The sequence below is a fragment of the Macaca fascicularis genome, chromosome 2 (genome assembly GCF_037993035.2).
Source record: "Macaca fascicularis isolate 582-1 chromosome 2, T2T-MFA8v1.1".
NCBI lineage: Eukaryota > Metazoa > Chordata > Mammalia > Primates > Cercopithecidae > Macaca > Macaca fascicularis.
The window spans coordinates 56531534-56556363 of record NC_088376.1 but is presented as its reverse complement, the minus strand read 5'-3'; the positions used below and the strand labels follow the sequence as shown (position 1 = coordinate 56556363).

General features: G+C 37.3%; 1 long non-coding RNA gene across 5 annotated transcripts in view; it reads left to right on the top strand.

Annotated features, from left to right (window-relative positions):
* LOC102140330 (uncharacterized) overlaps window positions 1-24830 on the top strand; it is a 354334-nt gene that overhangs the window by 134726 nt on the left and 194778 nt on the right. Inside the window, exon 3 of one of the 5 annotated variants that reach the window (XR_010584992.2) lies at window positions 16820-16926. The exons of the other annotated variants lie outside the window; for them this stretch is intronic. This is a non-coding gene — a long non-coding RNA (uncharacterized lncRNA). The remainder of the gene's footprint in view (window positions 1-16819; window positions 16927-24830) is intronic. 5 annotated transcript variants of the gene reach the window in all.

Here is a 24830-nt window from a genome sequence, read left to right as displayed (position 1 = left end):
AATTAATAGTTCTTAGTTTGCTGGAAGAAAGTTAAGTGATTTCCAAGTACGAAAATAACATATGATCATTTGTAGGTGTTTCTATTATGTGTCACCAAAAAATTTATAAGGTCATTGAGAGAAGAAATGGCATCTTACACTTCATTTTATTCCTGTGGAAACTTCATCATGTTTTGTGCCCAGCAGACACACAATATAGAATCTGTAGGTTAAAAGGGGCTTGTAAATCATACATCTTTTCTCACAAAAAGATCAAAACAATTTTTATGTTTAAAAAAAATGTACAATTCTCATGGATTTTTTTCAGGGAATAAGATTACCAGAGGAGAAGGCTGCTATCCTATTTTAAAAAACATTAAATTAAGTAGTAATTTACACAATATCTTTCTGAGAGAAGGCAGATCAAAGAGTAGTTTCTAAGTAAGGGAAGAGGAGAATGCAAATCTGTTATTATTGCTAAGAATTTATTTCAGTAATAAATCTGAGTTCTCCTATATAAATGTCTTTATACATAGGAGAACTCAATGTATGTATACGTATATACATACCCATTTATGTGAATGTATAAGTGTGTGTGTGTGTGTGTGTATGTGTGTGTGTAGCACAGGTAAGCCAAGAGATAAGGTTCTGGCAGCTGTAATAACCCCTGCATTGAGTTGGACTAAAGCAGGCACTGCTCTTGACTTTAGACAATAGTTTAAGATCTCTGCCACCTGCAACCAACACATTCCTACCTAATTCATACATGAAAAGCTTAAGAAGCTGCATAATAGCTGTTCATGAGCAGCACACTCTTTATATGTGTGTGTGTATATATACATATATATACACACATATACATATATATACACACACACATATGTAAGTGTGTGTGTGTGTGTGTGTATCGTTTTGATGTAAAACCAAAAGAGAGGACTTAATGAATCTCTGGATTCTAAGAAACAAAACAAAAAGATCTAAGTGTCTGCAATCAGATTAAATAAAAAAAAAAATAAAGCTAATGTATATCATGTTTGCTTTGGGGTTTATTTGGAAGCAAAAATTAAGCTTAGGAAATGTGCAGTCTAACTTCATATCCAATTAGATATATTGGGAAGTTACACTGTGTTTGATACTACCTGGAAAATAAAACCAGACACTTAATGCGTTATCAACAAGAGTTCTGGTTTTGATCAATACCACGCTTCATTCACCACAGAGAATAATAGCATGGTGCCCCCATTGTGCTTTCTAATGGCACATCTCTGTATGTGAGAAATGTAATTGTCATCTCACAAAACGCAGAACACATTATGTTAGATGAGGTCTTATATTTCCACATATTTTAGCAAAAGCAAGAGCATTCTCATTTGCACAACAAATGTGTTCAGTTCTAAAAACACAATTATTTCTTCTAGTGCAATGAAGATGTGATTTAAAATAATTAATATTGAAGGCTGTATGTTTTTTATTTGTGGAGAACAGCATAATTCTAAATTATGTAAATATGTTCAGATGCACTCTACACAAATACTCAATGTGTTTCATTGAAAACAATACACTTAATATTTTGCCAACCAAAATAACAATAAATTAGATCTTGTGATGTTTCAAAATAATTTCTTTCCAGTTGGAGATGATTGCTTGTTTAAAACTTAGAAAAACAGATACTAACTTACATAAACAAATAATTTAAATAAGAAAAAATCCTATCAAAAATGTCAGTAGAAAGAATTGTAGAAGCACCTCTTGTATATTTAAAGGAGATTTGATTTTTGTTGAATAAAGTGTCTCCCAACCTACCATTTTGCAACAGGCATTGTTAATGATCTGAGAAACCCTTATTTGCAGAGATGATCCCACTGCTAAGTTTGGATTCGTGCAGTTTGGGTGATGGTAACCAATAAAAGAAGTCACAGATTCATTGAGGAAGTAGCATTCACCTGCAAAATAGAGTTGGTAAAGTTGGGGTGTTCGGTGCATGGGAAAATGTTCTGGCAATTAGGCATGTTTATAAATTTTTAAAATTCATTTTTCTCTAACAAAACCAGATAAAGGGGAGATTGGTTACTGTTTCAGGTTTCTGCTACTTACAAGTCACAAGCTATCTGGCTTCTCTGATCCTTGATTTCCTTGTCTGTAAACTAAAGATAATGTTAGCTATTTATAGAACTGCTTGGGAGATTATACAAGAAAAGGAATGTCAAAGAACTGAGCACAGGGACGGAGACACTGAAGCCCTAGTAAATGTTTGTTCTTCTTCTTATTCCCTCACTCCTGTCACTCCACCCTCTTAGGTGACTTCCAGCTTCTGGTTATCTTGTTCTATCCAGCAAGCACCTGCTTCTTGGAGGTATCTCTGGTTCTACCTTGGACCAAAGATTTCAACGAAAAGGGTTAAATTCTCAGAGTAGAATCACAGGGATCAGATTGTAGGTAGAAAGAGATGTTGGGTTCTCCCTGACCTTCCTACCAAGTTAAAAAAAAAAAAAAATACAGAATTGATGCTAGCAAGATTTTCTTCAGATTTAATCTACCCACTGAGTATTAGTATCGCAGTAACTGCACTTAGATCTTGAGGAGTACTGTAGCTGGTGAGAACAATGGCAGGGCTATAGTTTAGGATTACCTTAAAGGAGTGGCCAGTTGCCTAATGAGAATTGCCACACTAGATTCTAGGGAAATTTTCTGGTGGTCATAAATCAAATTTAATCTCTGGCTTTCAAAACCCTAAGCTGTGGTGAAGCCACAGGGAAGCCTTGGTTGTGTCATCTTTCCATCTTCCTCTTCCTTTGGACACTAGAACATGCAGGGTGATCTGTGCAATAAATGAGGCCAAAAAAACTTCTTATCCTCCGTCCACAGGTTTCCATTCAAATTCTTCACTAAAAAGGAAGACCCACATTGTTCCTGCAGTTACTTTTTCCCGGCATGGACTTGAGGTTAGTCAGGAACTTGACCTCCATTAATGTTGAAGATTCCCACTTCCATATTTACCTCTGCTATCAGACAACTCACCTAAAATCTACATTCTTTTATTCTTTGTCAAATCTTCCCTCAAAATTCCTTTGGGAAGGAGTAATTTAGGAAAGCAACCACATCCATGTTCTATGGTGAAAAGAGTATGGACTTTGGAATTAAGTAGACCCAGGTTGGTTTCTTATATAGCTAACTGGTTCTGTGAGCTTGCAGACCATTTCTTTAGGCAAACCATTTAATCACTCTGAGTGTTTTTCTGCTCATTTGTGAAGTTGGGAAAGTTATACTACCATGCAAAGTTGCTGCAGTGGTTGAATACATACTAGAACGTACACATACATTGGGAATACCTGGAATTTAGTAGAATTTCAACAGATGATAATTGGCCTATACAGTAATTTCTGATACAGTAAAAGCTTCATCATTAGATTCTCTCCTTATAAAAATTCCAGGTCTCATTTTTACCTTCTTCATAGTGTTTACTAACCTCTATATCTAACAGATATCTTCTTCCTTTTCTTTCTTTTTTTTAACATGTGGTACTAAGGGGAAGAAAATAAGTAGGAAGTGATTTGTAGAGAAATTTTATGTTTCTGTCTTTCTTCTTTCTGTCATCTCCTCTGGTATGCTTTATTTTCAATTCCAGTCTTAGTGACATCAGACACACAGGACTACTATGAAACTCTTGTCCCTAAAGGAGAAAAAGATAAATCTTCAATGCCATTGCACTTTGATTTATGTTTATTCATTTTCCCTTAGTTGGTACTGCTCTGATTACTGAATGCAATTTTAAAAAATCACCAGAAGCAAGGGTTTCAGAAACATAAATTAGGCAATGTCTTCTCAGTTTTCAGTTTTATCTTTTATTTTTTTGAGTGAAATTTTGTGTAGTACTCATTAACTTTGCTTCATGAATTATATTATATTCTATATTAGAAAAATTTATTATTAGTTGATCCTAGTTCATGAAGACTTTCAGTCTTCTCTTTCTTCCCCGCCAATAAATGAGATTCATTCTTCCAACCCTTCTCACCCATGCTGCAGTACTTCTCTCTCTCATTTTTTTTTTCCATTTCATCTTGAATATGGTGCTTAGACACTTATTTTTTCTTCTTTCTGAAGAGGTTGTAAACCCTTTGGCACCACATTTTATTTAGTGTTCTTAATTTCTCATGAGTTCTAGCTAACATTTAATAGAGGCTGACTGCATGTGGAATGAGGAAATCAAAATTACATAGAACATTAAATTACTATGAATTTAAAAGGCTTATAATGATCTTCCTGAAACATAGCATACCAGCTATACTCAATTTTAAAAAGAATTTCAGAAAACTGCTTATAATTTGTTTATGGCAATTATAATGAATTTTCTTATAGCAAGAATGTTAAAAGTGGTGGTTATATTCCCAAACCAGTTTTTAAAAATGCCTGTTATTACACAATAAACCTAGAGCAGGAGAGCAAACACTGGATGTGCCTTTCTAGAAACTTCCTCAACATTCCTCACTTTCCTGTCTTCTCTGCTGGTTTAGTAGCAAAGGAAGTCTTTAATGTGAGTTTAATGGAAGTCATAAAAATGGATTTTTTAGCAAGAATGATTTGTCAATTTAGGATATTTCTTCCAGAAACTAACTCTAGTTGAATCAATTGCCCCAAATAAGGATGGTATGGAGTAGAGATCAAAAGTTATGTGTAGGGTACATAGCTTTGGCAATGATTGTGAAATTCTTACACATTTTAACATTCTATAAATTTTTTTTTCACTAGTTTATAAGAATATCCACAACTTTTCCTCATAAAATCACAGCAATGATTGGAAAGCTGGCTAGTTAAAAGTTGTTCATTAATGGAAAAAGAAGAAAACCTACTACTATTTATTATTTGAAAATAATCTTCAGCATGAAAATACAAATAGAATGGTTATAGCTAACCAGATACTTTTAATAGATAAGTAATCATGGACTTTAGCAAGAAGTACTCAAAAACTAAATCAATCATTGAATTTTAAGTTGTCACAGAAATTTAGAAAAAGTAGTATATATTAATTGCTTAATGACAAATGATTTAATATAATACAATACTATGATTATTTCAAGATTTTATACGTGTAAAATATAAATAAAATAGACATATGAGAAACTATTATTTGAACTCAACCAGAAAGTATTTCTTAGATATAAAAGGTTTATTGTTTTTAGTGAATTGAGTAAAAAATTTGAGTTTTCTAATTACTAAATGTAATTTTTTCCCAATGCCATTAACAATTTTGTATATACTTTCTCGATTGACCATTATAAAAGCAAAATCAGAAATCTTACAACTTGACAGAAGAAAACTCTGTATAGCATTTCCATAAAAGGTAGAGCTAACAAGAATCTTCAAAAGATCTTGCTCCACACTTCCCTCATGTCTAAGGCTACATGAGGCATCAACAGAAAAAGATTCATATTACACAAGATCATTGTGAGCCCAGAGGCGCAAGCAAAAGTTTATTTGTGGGTATTTTTGTGTTTCTAACCTTCCATGGAGAAAGAGAACTTGACTTTCAATAAGTTAAAAGCAAGCACAAGAAACACTCTCAAAACCCAGACTATGTCTAGTACATATAACCCTTTGACAAAATGGACTACCAAATTTAAAAATTACACATATCTACATGTGTATATATGGCAACCAAAGGAAACAAAAGATATAAAGTAGAACACAGGAAAATCTATCAATGAAATAAGCCACCAGAGAGACTAATATTAAAACAATATGTTTTCAAACAGTAAAAAGGCTGCAACACTGCCTTTAGGGACTTTATAAAATGGAATTCAGACCTACTGTTTGTTTACAATGAAGGTAAAAACAGAAGAGAAGTTGCAAATAAATGTTCCAGTATTGTCTGATAGAGAAGTATTATATTCTCTCAAGAGAATAGAAAAACAAAGTAGGCCAGGTGCAGTGGCTCAAGCCTGTAATCCCAGCACTTTGGGAGGCTGAAGCTGTTTGAGAGCAGAATGAGGCCAGGAGTTCAAGACCAGCCTGGCCAACATGATGAAACCCTGTCTCTACTAAAAATACAAAAATTAACCAGGTGTGGTTTCCTGTGCCTGTAATCCCAGCTACTCGAGAAGTTGAAGCAGGAGAATCACTTGAACCCAGGAGACAGAGGTTGCAGTGAGCCAAGATCGTGCCAGTGCTACTGCATACCAGCCTGGGAGACAGAGCAAGACTTTGTCTCAGGAAAAACAAAAAAAGAAAAAGAAAAAGAAAAAAGAGAAAAGCAAGTTAGAGAGGAAAATATACAAGAAAAATGCAAATTTTCCAAGAGATCATTTCTACCCTTATAGGAAAATAGATGCACATGACAAACGTAAAGTTGAGTATATTCACGTTCTAGGAAAATAATTAGGTGAAGAGTAATAACTACATCCTTCCCTCCCTAGTCTTTCCATTGCTAACAGAATGCACAGGCTTGCTGCAGTGTGGTGAATGAATTGGAGGTGGGGCAAGGTTGAAGGCAAGGATAAAGAATAAGAAACTACTGTGATAGTCCAGGTAAGAGATAATAATCACCTTGGTTATAGCTGTATTGATTAATTAAAGGAAGATCAGAGGATGGATTACATGGCTGTTTGGAAATTCATATTACCTGGATTTGGTAAATAAATGGGGAAATGTAAAAAAAACAGAAGGAGTCTAGCATGATAGCCAGGTTTCTGGTTGGAGCAGAAACAGATTCTGGCCCATGTGAACTGACTTACAAATAGCAGCATGCAGTGTGCATTTTATGCGTAAGGTTGATCTCCTACCTTCGTGCAATGAGTATAAGGGATACCAGGTAACATCTCCTTGCTTAATGTATTTGACGTGTGTAATGCATCTGCAGTGTTTAGGACCTTTCCTGGGGCTCTCTCATTAATGTCCGTATTGTTTCAACCAAAAGACATTTGTGGGGAAAGGGAAGGATGAATAGGTGAAACACAGAGGACTTCTAGGGTAGTGAGACAACTCTGCTTGATGCTATCATGATGGATGCAGGTTATTATACATTTGTCTAAACCACTGGAATGTATATCAAGAGTGAATCCTAATGTGAACTATGGACTTTGGATGATGATGTGGTGCCAATATAGGTTTGTCAATTTTAACAAATCTACCACCCTGTGGGCGCTGTTGATAATCTGGGAGGTTTATGCATGTGTGGAGCAGGGGTTATATGAGAAATCTCTGTGCCTTTAACTCAATTTTGCCATGAGTTTAAAACTATTCTAAAAGATAAAGTCTAATTTAAAAAGTGACAGTTATTCAAGCTGATGCAAAGTAGATACCCACGAAACTAATGTCTTAAACCTAAGTAAAGAGGTGAGACAGAAGGGGAATGGTGTAAAGTGGCAAATAGGTTATGACATATGTTAGGAAAGTATCATGGTTGAGGCACATTCAGAGACACAAAATTCTGTTTAGGGATTAGAAAAAAATAGAATAGATAAAGAATCCCAGAGAGAAACTGAATGACATCTAATTCTTTTTTATCTCAGTATAAATAGAGTATCTACAACTGTTCCATAGAGGCAACTCTCATTTCTATCTTCCAGGAAAACTCTAGAGCACATATGCACCAAGTGTTCCATTCCAGGATTTTTAGGTTTTTTTCTGTTTAAGGTTCTGTCTTAGTCCCTAGAATGTATTACATATAAGCTGGAGCACACGTGTGAGGAACAGATTTTCTACTTTGAATGTCCATGGAATAATCTCGAGGAACTGAAAAATAATTCATTCAACATATTTTTAATTGAGCACCTATTATGTTCCAGGCACTGTTCTTGGTAGTGGGGATATACTAGTAAGCAAAATAAATAAAATCTCTGTCTTTGTGGAGTTTACGCTCAGGTTAAGAAAGAGAGAAAATAAATATATTGTTAACCCAGAAAATAACATATAGCTAAGTAAATAAGTGCTAGGAAGAATAATGCAGTAGGAGATAGAAGTAGAGGGTGGCCAGGAGATAGAGGAGAGAGGTGGGTGCTATTTTTGACAGAATGATAAAGGAGACCTTAGTGAATGCAGTAGCCATATGTCTATTGGGAGAAAGGGGGCTGCAGGCAGAGTGAAGGGTAGGGCTTGCCTGGCAGATTGAGGAATAGCAAGGAGGCCAGAGTGGTTGAAATAGGTTGGGGAGGTAAGATAAGGAGGTACCCCTGCTCAGATCATCCAGTGCCTTGCAGGCCGTATTAGTTAACTACTGCTGCGTAATGAATCACACCAAACATGGTGGCTTAAGCAGTAATGATTTCTTATTTCTTACTGGGCAATTTTGCTGGTCTCACCTGCCCTCTCGCATGCACTGCAGTAGATCTGCTGGGGCTTACGGTCTAGGCCTGCAGGCTGCATGCGACCCAGGACAGCTTTGAATGCAGCGCAACATAACTTCATAAACTTTCTTAAAACATTATGAGGTTTTTAAATATATATTTTTAAATCATCAGTTATCATTAGTGCTAGTATATTCTATGTGTGGCCCAAGACAGTTCTTCTTCCAATGCGGCCCAGAGAAGCCAAAAGATTGGACACCCCTGGTCTAGCATGTCCTCACTCGATTCTCCAGGGCCTCAGTGGAGAAGGTTTTCTATCTTGGGCTTCTTCACACAGTGGCAGATGTATTCCAAAGGGTGAGAGTCCAGCTTCAGGTTTCCTTTTTTTTTTTTTGAGACAGAGTGTTGCTCTGTCACCCAGGCTGGAGTGCAGTGGTGTGATCTCCACTCACTGCAACCTCCACCTCCTGGGTTCAAGTGATTCTCCTACCTCAGACTCCCAAGCAGCTGGGATTACAGGTGCATGCCACCGGGCCCAGCTAATTTTTGTATTTTTAGTAGAGATGAGTCTTACCATGTTGGCCAGGCTGGTATCAAACCTCTGACCTCAAATGATCCACCTGTCTCAGCCTTCTAAAGTGCTGGGATTACAGGCGTGAGCCATCATGCCCAGCCAGCTTCAGGTTACTTGATACCCAGTTCAGAACTTGCTCAAGAACCTTTCTGACACATCTCTAACAATCAAAGGAAGTCATAATGTCAGCCCAGATTCAGAGAGTGGGAAAAGAGGTTGTAATTTTGCCGGGCACTGTGGCTCATGCCTGTAATCCCAGCACTTTGGGAGGCCCAGGCAGACGGATCACGAGGTCAGGAGATCGAGATCATCCTGGCTAACAGTGAAACCCCGTCTCTACCTAAAAATACAAAAACTTAGCCGGGCGTGGTGGCGGGCGCCGGTAGTCCCAGCTACTCAGGAGGCTGAGGCAGGAGAATGGCATGAACCAGGGAGGCAGAGCTTGCAGTGAATCGAGATCGCGCCACTGCACTCCAGCGTGGGCGGCAGAGTGAGACTCCATCTCAAAAAAAAAAAAAAAAACAGTCTGTACCTCTTGATGAGATGAGCACCAAAGCATTTGAAGCCACTTAAAAACTACCTCACAGACTATGGGAAAGGCTTAGAATTATGTTACAAGATCCATGAGAAGTGATGGGAAGATTTTGATTAGGTATGTCATCAGAGTAGATTTGTGTTTCAGAGATGACACTGGCTGCTGCATGAAAAATAAACAAGAGATAAGTTAGGAGGCTAATACAATAGCATTTTCTCTATCATTCATTTAACCTACAGAAGGAGGCTGACAGCTTTTAATAGACAGAATTGTTATGGTCATAATGCATGTTTTCCCTCAGGTTCAACTTTATGCAAAATGGTGTAAGTCAGTTATAACAAAAAAATAAAGCTTTCTTTTCCAGAAAAAGACAATGACCTTCATGTATCACATTCTCATTATATAGAAATTGTATTAAATTATCCATCCCACACTTAAGAATATCCTGATCTTCTCAAGCAAGGCATTTCCATCTTTCTCCAAAGGATTCTAAGCAGTATAAACATACTCTGAGGTGGAAACACACATTTAAATTATTAACTGGAAATCTTTGCAGTCATGTGCACATTCCATGAATGCATATATTTTACCTGACATAACTATTTACAGATTTCTAAGTTAAAAGATTGCTGTCAACTTCTGATTTCTTCTTCATTGTTGTTGTTGTTGCTGTTCTTATTACAGCAATTTTCCACATTTAAGTGCAAGTAAGGAGGCAGTATTTGAGTGAGTTTTTGAAGACTGAACAGAAGATGACCAGAAGGAGTGTTGCTTAGGAGAAAGGAGAAGACAGAGTTTGAGAACATCTAGAGGCTGCACTCCACTGCCCAGGAGGAAATCTTAGAACTAAAAGACCTTAGTTGCCGTTGCTTTTGGTGTTTTAGACATGAAGTCCTTCCCGATGCCTATGTCCTGAATGGTATTACCTAGGTTTTCTTCTAGGGCTTTTATGGTATTAGGTCTAACATTTAAGTCTCTAATCCATCTTGAATTAATTTTCGTATAAGGAGTAAGGAAAGGATCCAGTTTCAGCTTTCTACTTATGGCTAGCCAATTTTCCCAGCACCATTTATTAAATAGGGAATCCTTTCCCCATTTCTTGTTTCTCTCAGGTTTGTCAAAGATCAGATGGCTGTAGATGTGTGGTATTATTTCTGAGGACTCTGTTCTGTTCCATTGGTCTATATCTCTGTTTTGGTACCAGTACCATGCTGTTTTGGTTACTGTAGCCTTGTAGGATAGTTTGAAGTCAGGTAGCATGATGCCTCCAGCTTTGTTCTTTTGACTTAGGATTGTCTTGGCAATGTGGGCTCTTTTGTGGTTCCATATGAACTTTAAAGCAGTTTTTTCCAATTCTGTGAAGAAAGTCATTGGTAGCTTGATGGGGATGGCATTGAATCCATAAATGACCTTGGGCAGTATGGCCATTTTCACGATATTGATTCTTCCTATCCATGAGCATGGTATGTTCTTCCATTTGTTTGTGTCCTCTTTTATTTCACTGAGCAGTGGTTTGTAGTTCTACTTGAAGAGGTCCTTTACATCCCTTGTAAGTTGGATTCCGAGGTATTTTATTCCTCTTTGAAGCAATTGTGAATGGAAGTTCATTCATGATTTGACTCTCTGTCTGTTACTGGTGTATAAAAATGCTTGTAATTTTTGCACATTAATTTTGTATCCTGAGACTTTGCTGAAGTTGCTTATCAGCTTAAGGAGATTTTGGGCTGAGACAATGGGGTTTTCTAAATATACAATCATGTCATCTGCAAACAGGGATAATTTGACTTCTTCTTTTCCTAACTGAATACCCTTGATTTCTTTCACTTGCCTGATTGCCCTAGCCAGAACTTCCAACACTGTGTTGAATAGGAGTGGTGAGAGAGGGCATCCCTGTCTTGTGCCAGTTTTCAAAGGGAATTTTTCCAGTTTTTGCCCATTCAGTATGATATTGGCTGTGGGTTTGTCATAAATAGCTCTTATTATTTTGAGATACGTTCCATCAATACCGAATTTATTGAGCGTTTTTAGCTTGAAGGGCTGTTGAATTTTGTCAAAAGCCTTTTCTGCATCTATTGAGATAATCCTGTGGTTTTTGTCTTTGGTTCTATTTATACGCTGGATTACATTTATTGATTTGACAAATGGGATCTAATTAAACTAAAGAGCTTCTGCATACCAAAGAAACTACCATCAGAGTGAACAGGCAACCTACAGAATGGGAGAAAATTTTTGCAATCTACTCATCTGACAAAGGGCTAATATCCAGAACCTACAAAGAACTCAAACAAATTTACGAGAAAAAAACAAACAACCCCATCAAAAAGTGGGCGAAGTATATGAACAGACATTTCTCAAAAGAAGACATTCATACAGCCAACAGACACATGAAAAAATGCTCATCATCACTGGCCATCAGAGAAATGCAAATCAAAACCACAATGAGATACCATCTCACACCAGTTAGAGTGGCAATCATTAAAAAGTCAGGAAACAACAGGTGCTGGAGAGGATGTGGAGAAATAGGAACACTTTTACACTGTTGGTGGGATTGTAAACTAGTTCAACCATTATGGAAAACAGTATGGCGATTCCTCAAGGATCTAGAACTAGATGTACCATATGACCCAGCCATCCCATTACTGGGTAGATACCCAAAGGATTATAAATCATGCTGCTATAAAGACACATGCACATATATGTTTATTGCGGCACTATTCACAATAGCAAAGACTGGAAATCAACCCAAATGTCCATCAGTGACAGACTGGATTAAGAAAATGTGGCACATATACACCATGGAATACTATGCAGCCATAAAAAAAGGATGAGTTTGTGTCCTTTGTAGGGACATGGAATGCAGCTGGAAACCATCATTCTCAGCAAACTATCACGAGAACAGAAAACCAAATACCGCATGTTCTTACTCATAGGTGGGAACTAACAATGAGATCACTTGGACTCAGGAAGGGGAACATCACACACCGGGGCCTATCATGGGGAGGTGGCAGGGGGGAGGGATTGTATTGGGAGTTATACCTGATATAAATGACGAGTTGATGGGTGCAGCACACCAACATGGCACAAGTGTACATATGTAACAAACCTGCACATTATGCACATGTGCCCTAGAACTTAAAGTATAATAATAATTTAAAAAAATAAAAAATAAAAAAAAAAAAGACCTTAGTGATCTTCTACTTCTGTCTCTCCTTTAATTGCTAAGAAAATGAAGCCTGAAAATACTATCAGTCTTATCCTAGGGGCCTATGGGCAGAATGCAGCTGCAGATATGTTTTGTTTTGCCTTTAATGCATTTGAGTTTTAGTTAAATTTAGTCTTCAACATTCAAAAATTGGGCACTTTTGCATAAATCTATATTTTTGGCTTCCCTTGAAAAAATAAAGTTATCTTAGAATACTGAATTTGTCACAGTCTTCTCTACCAGGCCTGCCTCACTCATTTTAATCCCAACTTGATCTTTGGTGACATTTTATGACAACCTCTGGGCCACACAAAACTAAATGTCAGAGATGAAGCCACAAGCTCCAGTCCCATGTTCCTTCCAGTTCTTTCTTCTTTGCTTTCTTTGTGATTCTAGTTTTATTATTTTTCAGGCAATAAATATCCATTAAAATCCTGCTTTCTTCTTCAAATTGGATAAAGAAGTCTGTGGATATTGCATCTTAATGAAGCTACTTTTCACCCTTTTACTTAAAAAAAATCTATAATTCACTGAACAAATGGCAAACAGGATATTTCAGCTTCAGGACTATCAACTGACAATGAAGGGGCAGAGTGAGTCTCTTCCCACTGAGGTACACGCTGAGAATGACTCCAGCTGAAAAGAAGCCATTAAGAAACTCATAATAATCATATCTGAGTCTTCTCACTTCAGAATCTACTCATTAGAAAGCTTTGCATCCCTTAGCCTTTTATTATGCTATATAAAAAACCATCCACCTTCTCTGCAGAGGTGAGTTAGGCATACTGTGGAATAAGGTTCCCGCTGCCAAGCAACAAAATTAAAACAAACAAAAGCTGTCTGCAATAGGGTCTTAGCTGGCTTCTAGAATATGCATTAGATTTGGTCAATTCAGCTAAAGTATTGTACTCATAAAAGGGTTCATTGTAAACTTTAAAATGTATGCCGTTTTTGAAAAACAGACAAAACTTCATGATATGGTTTCACATATTATCCTTAGATGTATTTACATTAAAAATTTGCCACCTTAAAATTTTTTTTTAAATTTTGAATTAGTATCTACATATCCTCACCACTGCCACTCTGCATGTCACAGGATGGTTTTTAATGAACAATCCTTTGTCTTTATTGAGGCCTGTGTTAAACAAAGCAAGAATTCAGCACTGCTGCATGCATCATGGAGAGGGAGAGTGCACAATAGCACATCCCATACACTGTAACCGAGGCAATTAGTTGCCTATTTCTTACATTAGCGCATATGGCTGACATGTTCAGAACACCTACATACACTCAGCGGAATGACTGTCTCCGTATTTCTCCAGAAAGATCATTAACTAGCATCAGAGCTATTAAAGCTGTATTATTTACCAAAAAAAAAAAAAAAAAAGAGAAAATGGTAAGTGCTATAAGAGATGTAGTCAATATGTATTCTGGCAAAAATGTTTCACTTTATCGAAATAGTTATCCCTGTGAATGATGTTAGAATTAAAATATTGTCAATACTTGTCTTCCTATAATTGAAGGGACTGAGAATGTGTAAACATCTGTCTCAGAATGTCTAAGATGCCTTTGGACAATTACTTTTTAATGAACTTCTACTTGACATATAATCAAACTAAGTTGCCCTGGAGACCTTATCCTGGAGTTTTTCTTGCCTATACTTATTGCCCTGTTAAATATAAAGCTTATAGTCACCTTCTGTGCTCTGACTTTCCCTCTAGGTTATTGGTTATTAAATCAGTTCATATGGAATTAGCAGGATTATGTCTTTACTACAAATCCTCCAATAACTCCGACATTATCTCTGAGAGTATAGAACATGTTAATGAGTATAAAAAGATAAATGAGATCAAATTCCTTTAAGGAAGATGCTTGTATTTCTGTGTGGCACTAAAGCCCTCCTAAAGTAGGCTCCCTCTGCCTTTCAAAGATATTCTCCACTTAACTTTCTGCTTTAGACAAACTGGTCTACCCACCATGGTTAGAGCAGGACTTCAGCTTACTTGATTTCTTAGACTTCACCAGAGTTCCCGACCCTATCATCAAAGTCAAACAAAATACAGAGACCTATCTCTGAAATTAAAATGTTTTATTTGGGAAGAAAGAATTGCAGTTTGGAGCATACACACAGACTGCCTGGTCTTTAGTATGTACAAAGAACAAAGAAAAGGCTAGAGGTTTTATAAAAAGGAGAAATGTTACATATTGCTCTTTGAAAAAGCTTGTGAGTACTAGTAAGGTTTAGGGAGCTGGCAAACTCTAATTGGTGAGTGACAACATTAGGTAAAACTAGCTTTAAAGTTGCAGCAAGTTGTTTCAGTAGCAATTAGATAAAACTCATTTCCGTTTATAGCAGACAGTTTTAGCTGCCAGGCTTTCAGATAATTACATTTTTGGAGCAATGTTTTGGACCCTGAGTGCTTTTTTCCTCTGATTTTTTGATTCTGTTTTAGGTAGGTATGGCAAGAATGACCCAATTTGTGTAACCAACTTTCACACTATCATCTTTACTCAACGTTTCCTCATCTTTTAAGCTGTGGCTTATGTCCCTCACACCTTGTTTATGATCTACCCCCTGGGCAATTGAGCTAATCTCTGAAGAGTCAGTTCTATGCCCCAAACTAAACACTGGGGCTTCTAAGATGGTGATGCCTTGTTCCTATTCTCAGGGGTTTGCAGTCCGGTGGAAGAGACCTTGGTCACAGTGTGCATTCGGCTATTTGACAGAAGAATGCCAGTGCACTCAAAGGCAGGACATGAACCCCAATGACAAGAAGAGCAGACACCTCTGCTCTTCTTGAAGCTGGGGTGATCAGAGGCCACAAGAGGAAGGGGCGCATGGCAATGATCACTGCAGAGAGTGAAGAGGGAGTGAAAGGCCCACAGAGAAATGAGAATGGGATACTCCCGGGCAAGTGCATATCCTAAAGTTGGAGGAGGAAGTTGTAAGAAATTCAATCAGAGAGGTGAGCAGGAGGAAGATCTTAAGGAGCCCAGTGTGCTTTGTGGAGGGGCTTGAATTTCATCTTTGGCCGTAGAGGAGCACTGTAGTGACAAAGGAGATCCTCTCTAAAGTTTCTTCCAGCTTGAAAATTCTGTGATTCTCTGATCCCAAATCCACAGTGCTACTGCTCTCTGCTACTTAACACACTTGCCAAAAAATAACTTGATTGGCATGTTGGTCTTATTTGTGTCTATACTGTATCTTCTATAATGAACTTTGTATATAGTAGGTGCTCAAAAAATCCTTATTAGTTTTCTCTATTATCTTAAAGTATGTTTCTGGAGGATGGATACCACATCTTATTTGCTATTTCACCCCCACAGTGCCCAGTATAACAAGTATTTATGGAATAGATGAATGAAAGCTATGGATGGTGGTCCCGGTTTGAATCTATGACATCTTCTTTTCAGTAGTCTCAAGGCTTCAGTTAAAGACCTGGGTGAAAACATGTTTTTCTTCACTTTTTTGCTGCACAAATATTGGCTGAAAGCCTATGAGATGCCACTATCTGAATATTCAATATTGAGTACTGCCCTCATGGATTTTATATTATACTTTTTTCCTTGCGTCTCTGCCCTTATCACTGTGATTTAAAAGGTGCAAGAAAATTAGAAGACTCTTCTCCACATAAGCCATGGGGAATAATTTGAAAGGATCTGGAACATTGTTCAAAATTTAATTGCCCTTTATATTATTTCTGGTTTTTTGTTTGTTTGTGTTTTGAAATGGAGTCTTGCTCTGTCACCCAGGCTGGAGTACAGTGGCATGATCATGGCACACTAGAACCTCTGCTTCCTGGGCTCAAGCAATCCCCCCCGCCTCAGCCTCCTGAGTAGCTGGGACTACAGGCATGTGCCATGAGGCCCGGGTAATTTTTGTATTTTTCTGTAGAGATGAAGTTTCACTATGTCACACAGGCTGGTCTCAAACTTCTGGGCTCACGTGATCTGCCCACATTAACTTCCCAAAGTGCTGAGATTACAGACATGAGCCACTGCACCTGGTCCATTTCTGTTTTTGTTGTTGTCGTTGCTGCAAAGATGTTTGGTATAGTAAAAAGGCTACAGAATGCTGTGATGGACTGAATGTTTGTGTCCCTCCAACATTCATATGTTGAAATCCTAACCCCCAAAGTGATGACATTTGGAGGCGTGGCCTTTGGAAGGTAATTAGGACATGAGAGTGGAGCCTTCATAAATGGAATTATAAAAGAGATACAAGAGAGCTTGTTTCCTCTGCCTCTCAGCCATGTGAAGATACAATGAGATGTCCACCTGCAAACCAGGAAGAGGACCCTCAGCAGACACAGGATCCCATGGCACCTTGATCTCGGACTTCCCAGCCTCCAGAATTGTGAGAAATAAATGTTTGTTGTTCCAGCCACCTAGTCTATAGTGTTCTGTTATAGTACCCTAAACTGACTAAGATAAATACAATGTTAGACATACTGAGTTTGGATCTTCATTCTGCCAATATCGCACACCCATATTCTTTCACACTCTATCTTTCTTCTCTAATTCTTTATCTGTTAGTAACATAGAGCTCACTAGGGTAGTACATGGCATTTGTTCAGTGTTCAGTAGATGCCAGTTTTTCATCCTTCTGTTTATTTCCTGCAATGACTTCAATTTCTTCATGGAAGTAGATCGATGGGAAGAACTTACAGTTAAGCCATTTGAGGCCCTCCCAGTTTCAGGTGTCAAGACAGTACATAATTTTAGGCCTCATGCCTCATGTACGATAATCGGAAAATGACAACATTAACTTTCAGAACAAATGGTTAGTAATAATAGTTTTATCGCTTGAATTAAATGTCTTAGGATAAGCCTGAAAGGCAGGTATTACCCATATGCATTTTATAGATGAAAAAAATTGAGGCTCAGAGAAAATAATTTGTCCAAAGTCATATAGCGAATTTGTGATCAGGCTGGGATGTGACACAAATTTATGTTCAACATCAAAGGCCCATACAGTCTCTAAGAAGTGCAACATGAAAAAAGTAAAATTCTACTGATCATAAAGAGGTAAAAGGCAGAAGCCTGATTTAAAGAGACTAAGAAAGAATAAGAGAAAGAAATTGTGCCACAACAGTTATGCTCAGGAGCACAAATTATCACATTGTTTGTGTAGATTAAATTCTGGCCAAGAAAATATCTTGAACATTTGGGCTGAAAAGCCTTGAGCATAGCAATGACTCAGTCAAAACATTAACTTGGACACTTGATATACTGCTCCAGAAACAACAATTTAGTTGCTTTGTCTTGCGCTACTGCATGTTCCAAATATTTTTTATTCTTATGTTTTAAATATAACACATAAAAGGTAATATATGTAGGTTGAAATTACCAATTTTGTAACTGACTCTTCTGATCTCACCTGCTGATGATATAAAGCCTAGGTGAGCCCCATTGTTTGTAAAATTAGAAATGAAATGAGAACTTAAAGTACCCTTAATTCTTTGCCAGAAATCCTGCTTGCTTCCTGATGATACCTCCACCTCCCTCGTCCAGACCACCCTCCCATACCCTGGGTTTTTATTTTGCCACATTTCTCTGTATCAATTTATGACATCAAAACCTCAGTCAAGTGTCCCTTCTACCCACAGTGACCCACACTTCAGAACTGCTGTCTGTTCTAGTCTGGTCTGGGATTAATCCGGCCTGCTCAGAAAGAAGAAACAATTTATCTTTGAATTAACATAATTCACTTTATCGTGTTAATAGCAAGCAGAAGCCAGTGTGTTTCTTCCAAGCATATTTGCAACCAAAGAAGAAAAATCACAGAAAACTGAGAAATGGTGCATCAGATATACCATGAGCGTATGGTGTGGTTAGAAAGAGAAGCATGTGTGGACGAGTGCTGGAATGGTCCTTGAAGAAATCTATATTACAAAGAGGAAGAGATAAGGTATACTCTACTGATGTCGTTTTACTAACTTTGTATGTGAGGGAGGAGGGGTAAGAAAAATAGATTTAGCAATCTGCAAAGTGTGGATCAGTGATCTCCTTATTCCCAAATCCAAAGGAAAAAAATCACGCACATCTTAAACAGCTACTTGGTAGAAACATACATTATGTAATAAATATATTTCAGGGTTTTTTGTTTTTTAACTAAAATAGATACAAGCATTTCTCTTGTGTCCAAGGAAGCCTCAGAGAGGTTGGAAAGGAATCCTGCAGCAGATACACTGGAGCTGAACCTCAGCCTGCTGCCCGGTTCTCCTCATCACAGTCCCTTCTGCCAGATGAGATCTTACATGTGATGAACCCTGCTTATCATCCAGCTACCAAAGTCAGCTTTCTGAATATCTGCCCTCGCCCTACATCACAGAGTCAGTTGAGCCCCCATCATGGGAAAAGTCTTCTCAGTTACTGCGAAGTATTTAGAATGTTCCTGAGCCTAAGAGGCCTAATTTTAAAGGCAGTAAGAATCAGACCTCCAGGGCAGTTTTACAGTGGTGGCAGTGACTTTAAATGATGCTGGAGAATGCTTCCTTACAGCCGTGCTAGAAGCCAGTAAAATAACTAAGTGAGCCATTATTCTGTTAACTTAGGAAAGGCATCAATTTTCATTTGCTTAGCCCACATCTGCCCTAATTTTGACGCCTCCAGTCAGTTCAAATACTTAATAGTGTAGAGGGCAAAAAATACAAAACAAAAAACAAATCACGTCACTAGTCTTGTAGATTCTTCCAAACTGCACAGCCTACAATGCACACTGTCTCCAGTAGGAAACTGCATTCATGGATGTCTTCTCTTCTCAGCACCATATAAACTATGTTCGGAAGCCTGGGCTCTCTGCAAGCTTTGACAGGCAGCCATTCACAGTGCCTCCCATGATGACTCTGGGTTCTGGATGGAGAAAAGAGTTTTCTGTCAGCAGGATTCATTTACATTCTAACTGACAAGGTTTCAGTCTCAGAGTCTTTGTGTTATGCTACAGTGTCTGTTCAAATTAACAGTGAGCTCAGTTGTGCTCTTCTGACCAAGGGTCACATTCTCATCTGATGACTTGCTCTGGGCGGGTACAAGCTGCATTGCCATAAAAGCCATGGCTGTTAATGTCCTGTCTTTTACAAGAGAATACTAGAATCTCCTTTACACATAAAAACATTTCGTTGATTTGAGTTTACAAACATGAACTTTATTCAATTTTCAGTATGATCTACTTTCTTCTTTTTTATTCTCATTGCTAGATTGAAAATTCTATACAAGAATGTGAGACTATTAGGAACTGAATATCTTACGTCTTTTCTTTAAAAGACAACTCTTTGCAAGTTATCTGCGTGGTGATCTGTTTTACCTTACCCAATATAATTTAGGATTTATTATGGCTTCAATTCAGATTTTGATTCTGCCTTGTGAGCTAATGACTCTATGAGATTCCCTGCTAGTATCATAATTCCTGCCAGCATGTTAGGGGTGAGTCTGGGCCTAGGAGGTAGACATGTGTCAGGACAGAGAATTAGGCAATTCCTGAGGCCATTGAGGTGAAGGGATGAGGTTTGAAGGGAGTAGTGAACAGTCAATGGACAATGGGTAAATGAATGGACTCTCTGCGGTTACTAATATTTGTGAGATTTTTTAAGTCCTTTCAATGTCAAAAACTACTCTGAGCCTCAAATATATAACTTGTCCCTTTTGAAAAGGGCAAAAACATTTGCAAATTAGCAGAGAAAAATTCTTATGTTTTAATGATTTTATTTGCAATTAAAAAACCAAAAGTTAGAAACTTTTCAGAATTTTAAAATCTTTTAAAAATTTTATTTTTATAAAATTTCTTATTTGCTAATTAGTATTCAGTTGTGTTAATCATACTTTCATTAATTTGCTTTTGAGAACTTTATCATTTTTTAATTCAGTAATCCTATACTGAGACATATCATAGTGGCCAAATTTGCAAATGTGATTTTTCATTTGAAAGGGATCAGTTACATTCCATATATGGGCTGATCTATCTGTCAAAAGATGAATATATATATAACTATACAGATTATGTCTAGAGCAAAGCTCATGATTCTGTATTGCTCATAACTATTAGTAAATGAGCCTCTCAGAGATTATTTTTCTTTTCTGCCTGGAAAGACTGATAGGCCACATACTTCAACTCCTTTTGAGTAGGGTGTGGCCATGGAACTCAATGAATGATGAACGAAAATGGTATGTTTCACTTGTGTGCTAAGAAGAAATAACTATGCTTTTTCCTCCCTTTCCTCCTTTAGCAGCTGTATTAGGTTGTGTTAGGTTAAAAAATTAATCATTAAAAGTAATGGCAAATCTGCAATTACTTTTACACCAACCTAATGCATGACAATAAGGCCCTGGGGATCATGGAGCTTCAAAATGGAAGGAATTCGGTTCCCTGAGTAATTGAGTTGGGGAGAATTATCTTTGCTAACCAGCTATACCATCTTGGATTGTTAGATAAATGAGAAATAATTTTCTGTTGTGTTTGAACAATTATATATCTTGGACCTTGTCTCATATGCCAGGCAGGCATTTTATATAAATTTTCTCATTTAATCTTCAATTAGATTAGCTATAGCATAGATTTATTATTATTATTATTATACTTTAAGTTCTAGAATACATGAGGAGAACATGCAGGTTTGTTACATAGGTATACATGTGCCATGGTGGTTTGCTGCACCTATCAACCTGTCATCTACATTAGGTATTTCTCCTAATGCTATCCCTCCTCTAGCCTCCACCTAACAGGCCCCAGTGTATGATGTTCCCCTCCCTGTGTTCACGTGTTCTCATTGTTCAACTCCCACTTATGAGTGAGAACATGAAGTGTTTGGTTTTCTGTTCCTGTGTTAGTTTGCTGAGAATGATGGTTTCCAGCTTCATCCATATCCCTGCAAAGGACATGAACTCATCCTTTTTTTATGGCTACATAGTATTCCATGGTGTATATGTGCCATATTTTCTTTACCCAGTCTATCATTGATGGGCATTTGGGTTGGTTCCAAGTCTTTGCTATTGTGAACAGTGCCGCAGTAAACATACATGTGCATGTGTCTTTATATTAGAATAATTTATAATCCTTTGGGTATATGCCCAGTAATGGGATTGCTGGGTCAAATGGTATTTCTGGTTCTAGATCCTTGAGGAATTGCCACACTGTCTTCCACAATGGTTGAACTAATTTACACTCCCACCAACAGTGTAAAAGCGTTCTTATTTCTCCACATCCTCTCCAGCATCTGTTGTCTCCTGACTTTTTAATGATTGCCATTGTAACTGGCATGAGATGGTATCTCATTGTGGTTTTTATTTGCATTTCTCTAATGACCAGTGATGATGAGCTTTTTTTCATATGTTTGTTGGCCACATAAATGTCTTCTTTTGAGAAGTATCTGTTCATATCCCTCACCCGCTTTTTGATGGAGTTATTTATTTTATTCTTGTAAATTTGTTTAACTTCCTTGTAGATTCTGGATATTAAACCTTTGTCAGATGGGTATATTGCAAAAATTTTACTCCATTCTGTTGGTTGCCTGTTCCCTCTGATAATAGTTTCTTTGGCTGTGAAGAAGCTCTTTAATTTAATTGGATCCCATTTGTCAATTTTGGCTTTTGTTGCAATTCCCTTTGGTGTTTAGGCATGAAGTCTTTCACCATGCCTATGTCCTGAATGGTACTGCCTACATTTTCTTCTAAGATATTTATGGTTTTGGATTTTACATTTAAGTCTTTAATCTTGAGTTAATTTTTGTATAAGATATAAGGAGGGGGTCCAGTTTTAATTTTCTGCATATGGATAGCCAGTTTTCCCAGCACCATTTATTAAATAGGGAACCCTTTCCCTGTTGCTTGTTTTTGTCAGGTTTGTCAAAGGTCAGATGGTTGTAGATGTGTGGTGTTATTTCTGAGGTCTCTGTTCTGTTCCATTGGTCTATATATCTGTTTTGGTACCAGTACCACGCTGTTTTGGTTACTGTAGCCTTGTAGTATAGTTTGAAGTCAGGTGGTGTGATACCTCCAACTTTGTTCTTTTTGCTTAGGATTGTCTCGGCTATACAGGCTCTTTTTTAGTTTCATATGAAATTTAAAGCAGTTTTTCCTAATTCTGCAAAGAAAGTCAATGGTAGCTTGATGGGAATAGCATTGAATCTTTAAATTACTTTGGGCATTATGGCCATTTTCACGATATTGATTCTTCCTATCAATGAGCATGGAATTTTTTTCCATTTGTTTGTGTCCTCTCTTATTTTCATGAGCAGTGGTTCTCCTTGAAGAGGAGTTCCACTTGAACTTTAGGGAGAATTAGTTCTCCTTGAAGAGGTCCTTCATGTCCCTTACAAGTTGTATACCTAGGTATTTTATTCTCTTTGTAGCAATTGTGAATAGGAGTTCACTCATGATTTGGCTCTCTGCTTGTCTATTATTGGTGTATAGAAATTCTTGTGATTTTTGCACATTGATTTTGTATCCTAAAATTTTGCTGAAGTTGCTTATCAGCTTAAGGAGTTTTGGGGCTAAGATGATAGGGTTTTCTAAATATGCAATCATGTCATCTGCAAACAGAGACAATTCAGATCAATGTCTCTGATGCGCATCAATGTGAAAATCCTCAGTAAAACACTGGCAAACTGAATCCAGCAGCACATTAAAAAGCTTATCCCCCATGGTCACATCGGCTTCATCCCTGGGATGCAAGGCTGGTTCAACATACTCAAATCAATAAACATAATCCATCACATAAACAGAAACAATGACACAAACCACATGATTATCTCAATAGATACAGAAAAGGCCTTTGATAAAATTCAACATTGCTTCATGTTAAAGACTCTCAATAAACTAGGTATTAATGGACCATATCTCAAAATAATAAGATAATTTATGACAAACCCATAGGCAATATCATCCTGAATGGGCAAAAGCTGGAAGCATTCTCTTTGAAAACTGGCACAAGACAAGGATGCCCTCTCTCACCACTTCTATTCAACATAGTATTGGAAGTTCTGGCCAGGGCAATCAGGCAAGAGAAAGAAATAAAGGGTATTCAAATAGAAAGAGAGGCTTGTTTTTAAAGGCTTTGTTTGATGCATATACTGCTTTACTTTACATTAGATGTTATGTGGACTGCTGCAATTTTTACTTACCTAGTGACCATTTTATCTTTTTCTGGTAACAACATACTTTTGCTTTGGGGAAAATTATCATTCTTATCTCTCAGTCCATGTTTTTGTGGGGGATGATCTTCCCTGGTATACGAACCCTCACAGGCCACATGAGCCTAAGGTTATGCTAGAAGATCATGACTTAAGTCTGGCCAATCAGTGTGTTCCATCCCACTGACCATGGTGACTGAACCATAAAGAGCCAGGGTCCTGGTAGATCCTGCAGCACACAATCTGAGATTTTATTGGCACTACTGGGATGGAGGTATTATCTTTCTGTGAGTCTATAAGCCTTTAGGTGCTAGGGGCTACCATGTGAAAAGTGCTTGCCTGCAATCGGTTGATATAGATGAGGTAAGGACTGAAAGATAAAGCAGTCAAAGAAAAAAGATAAAGAAGTCAAAGCTATCTTTGGACTAGCCATTGTGCTTTAGCCACTTTTGAAACGGGCTCTTGAAACTCGCAAATGAAAGAATATTATTTAATAAACATATATAAAGAGTAAAAGAAATAAGCATATGCTGTGTAAGTCATCCTATTCTTATACCATAATCATATTTCAATGTGTTATCAGAAATATGGTAACTACTGCAAAATAACTTCTCCAAAGAGATAGATGGATTTAGAAAAAGCTAGACATAGCCCAACATAGGATTTATTTAGATAAATTACTTTTATAGAAATTCTTGATTCTGTCCATTATTAATTATTGGAGAGTAACATTTCTTCTCTAGAACATTTTTTCCCAGTACGTCTCTGATTTTACCTATACTTAAAAAAAATCTACAATACATCACCACATATTTATGACCTCAGTCCTATAGCCATGGATTTGGGTAGTGGCAATACTCAAAGCCCTGTTTACAAATGCAGAGATTATAAATGATTTTTGTTAAAAATAAGTTCACAATAAGTTCATGAAGAAATATCTACTAAAATTAAAATTGCATTTTTGAATATACCTGGATAGACTCCAACAACCAGCACATAACTGAGAAAAAAAAAAAATCCCTTCTGAGTGTTCCAAAAAGCTTACTCATTTTAAGCCAGCTTCATTTAATCCAAACAAACAAACAAAAAAGGACTGCAGTCATGAGTTTGATAGATTTTATTTTATTTGCCATTT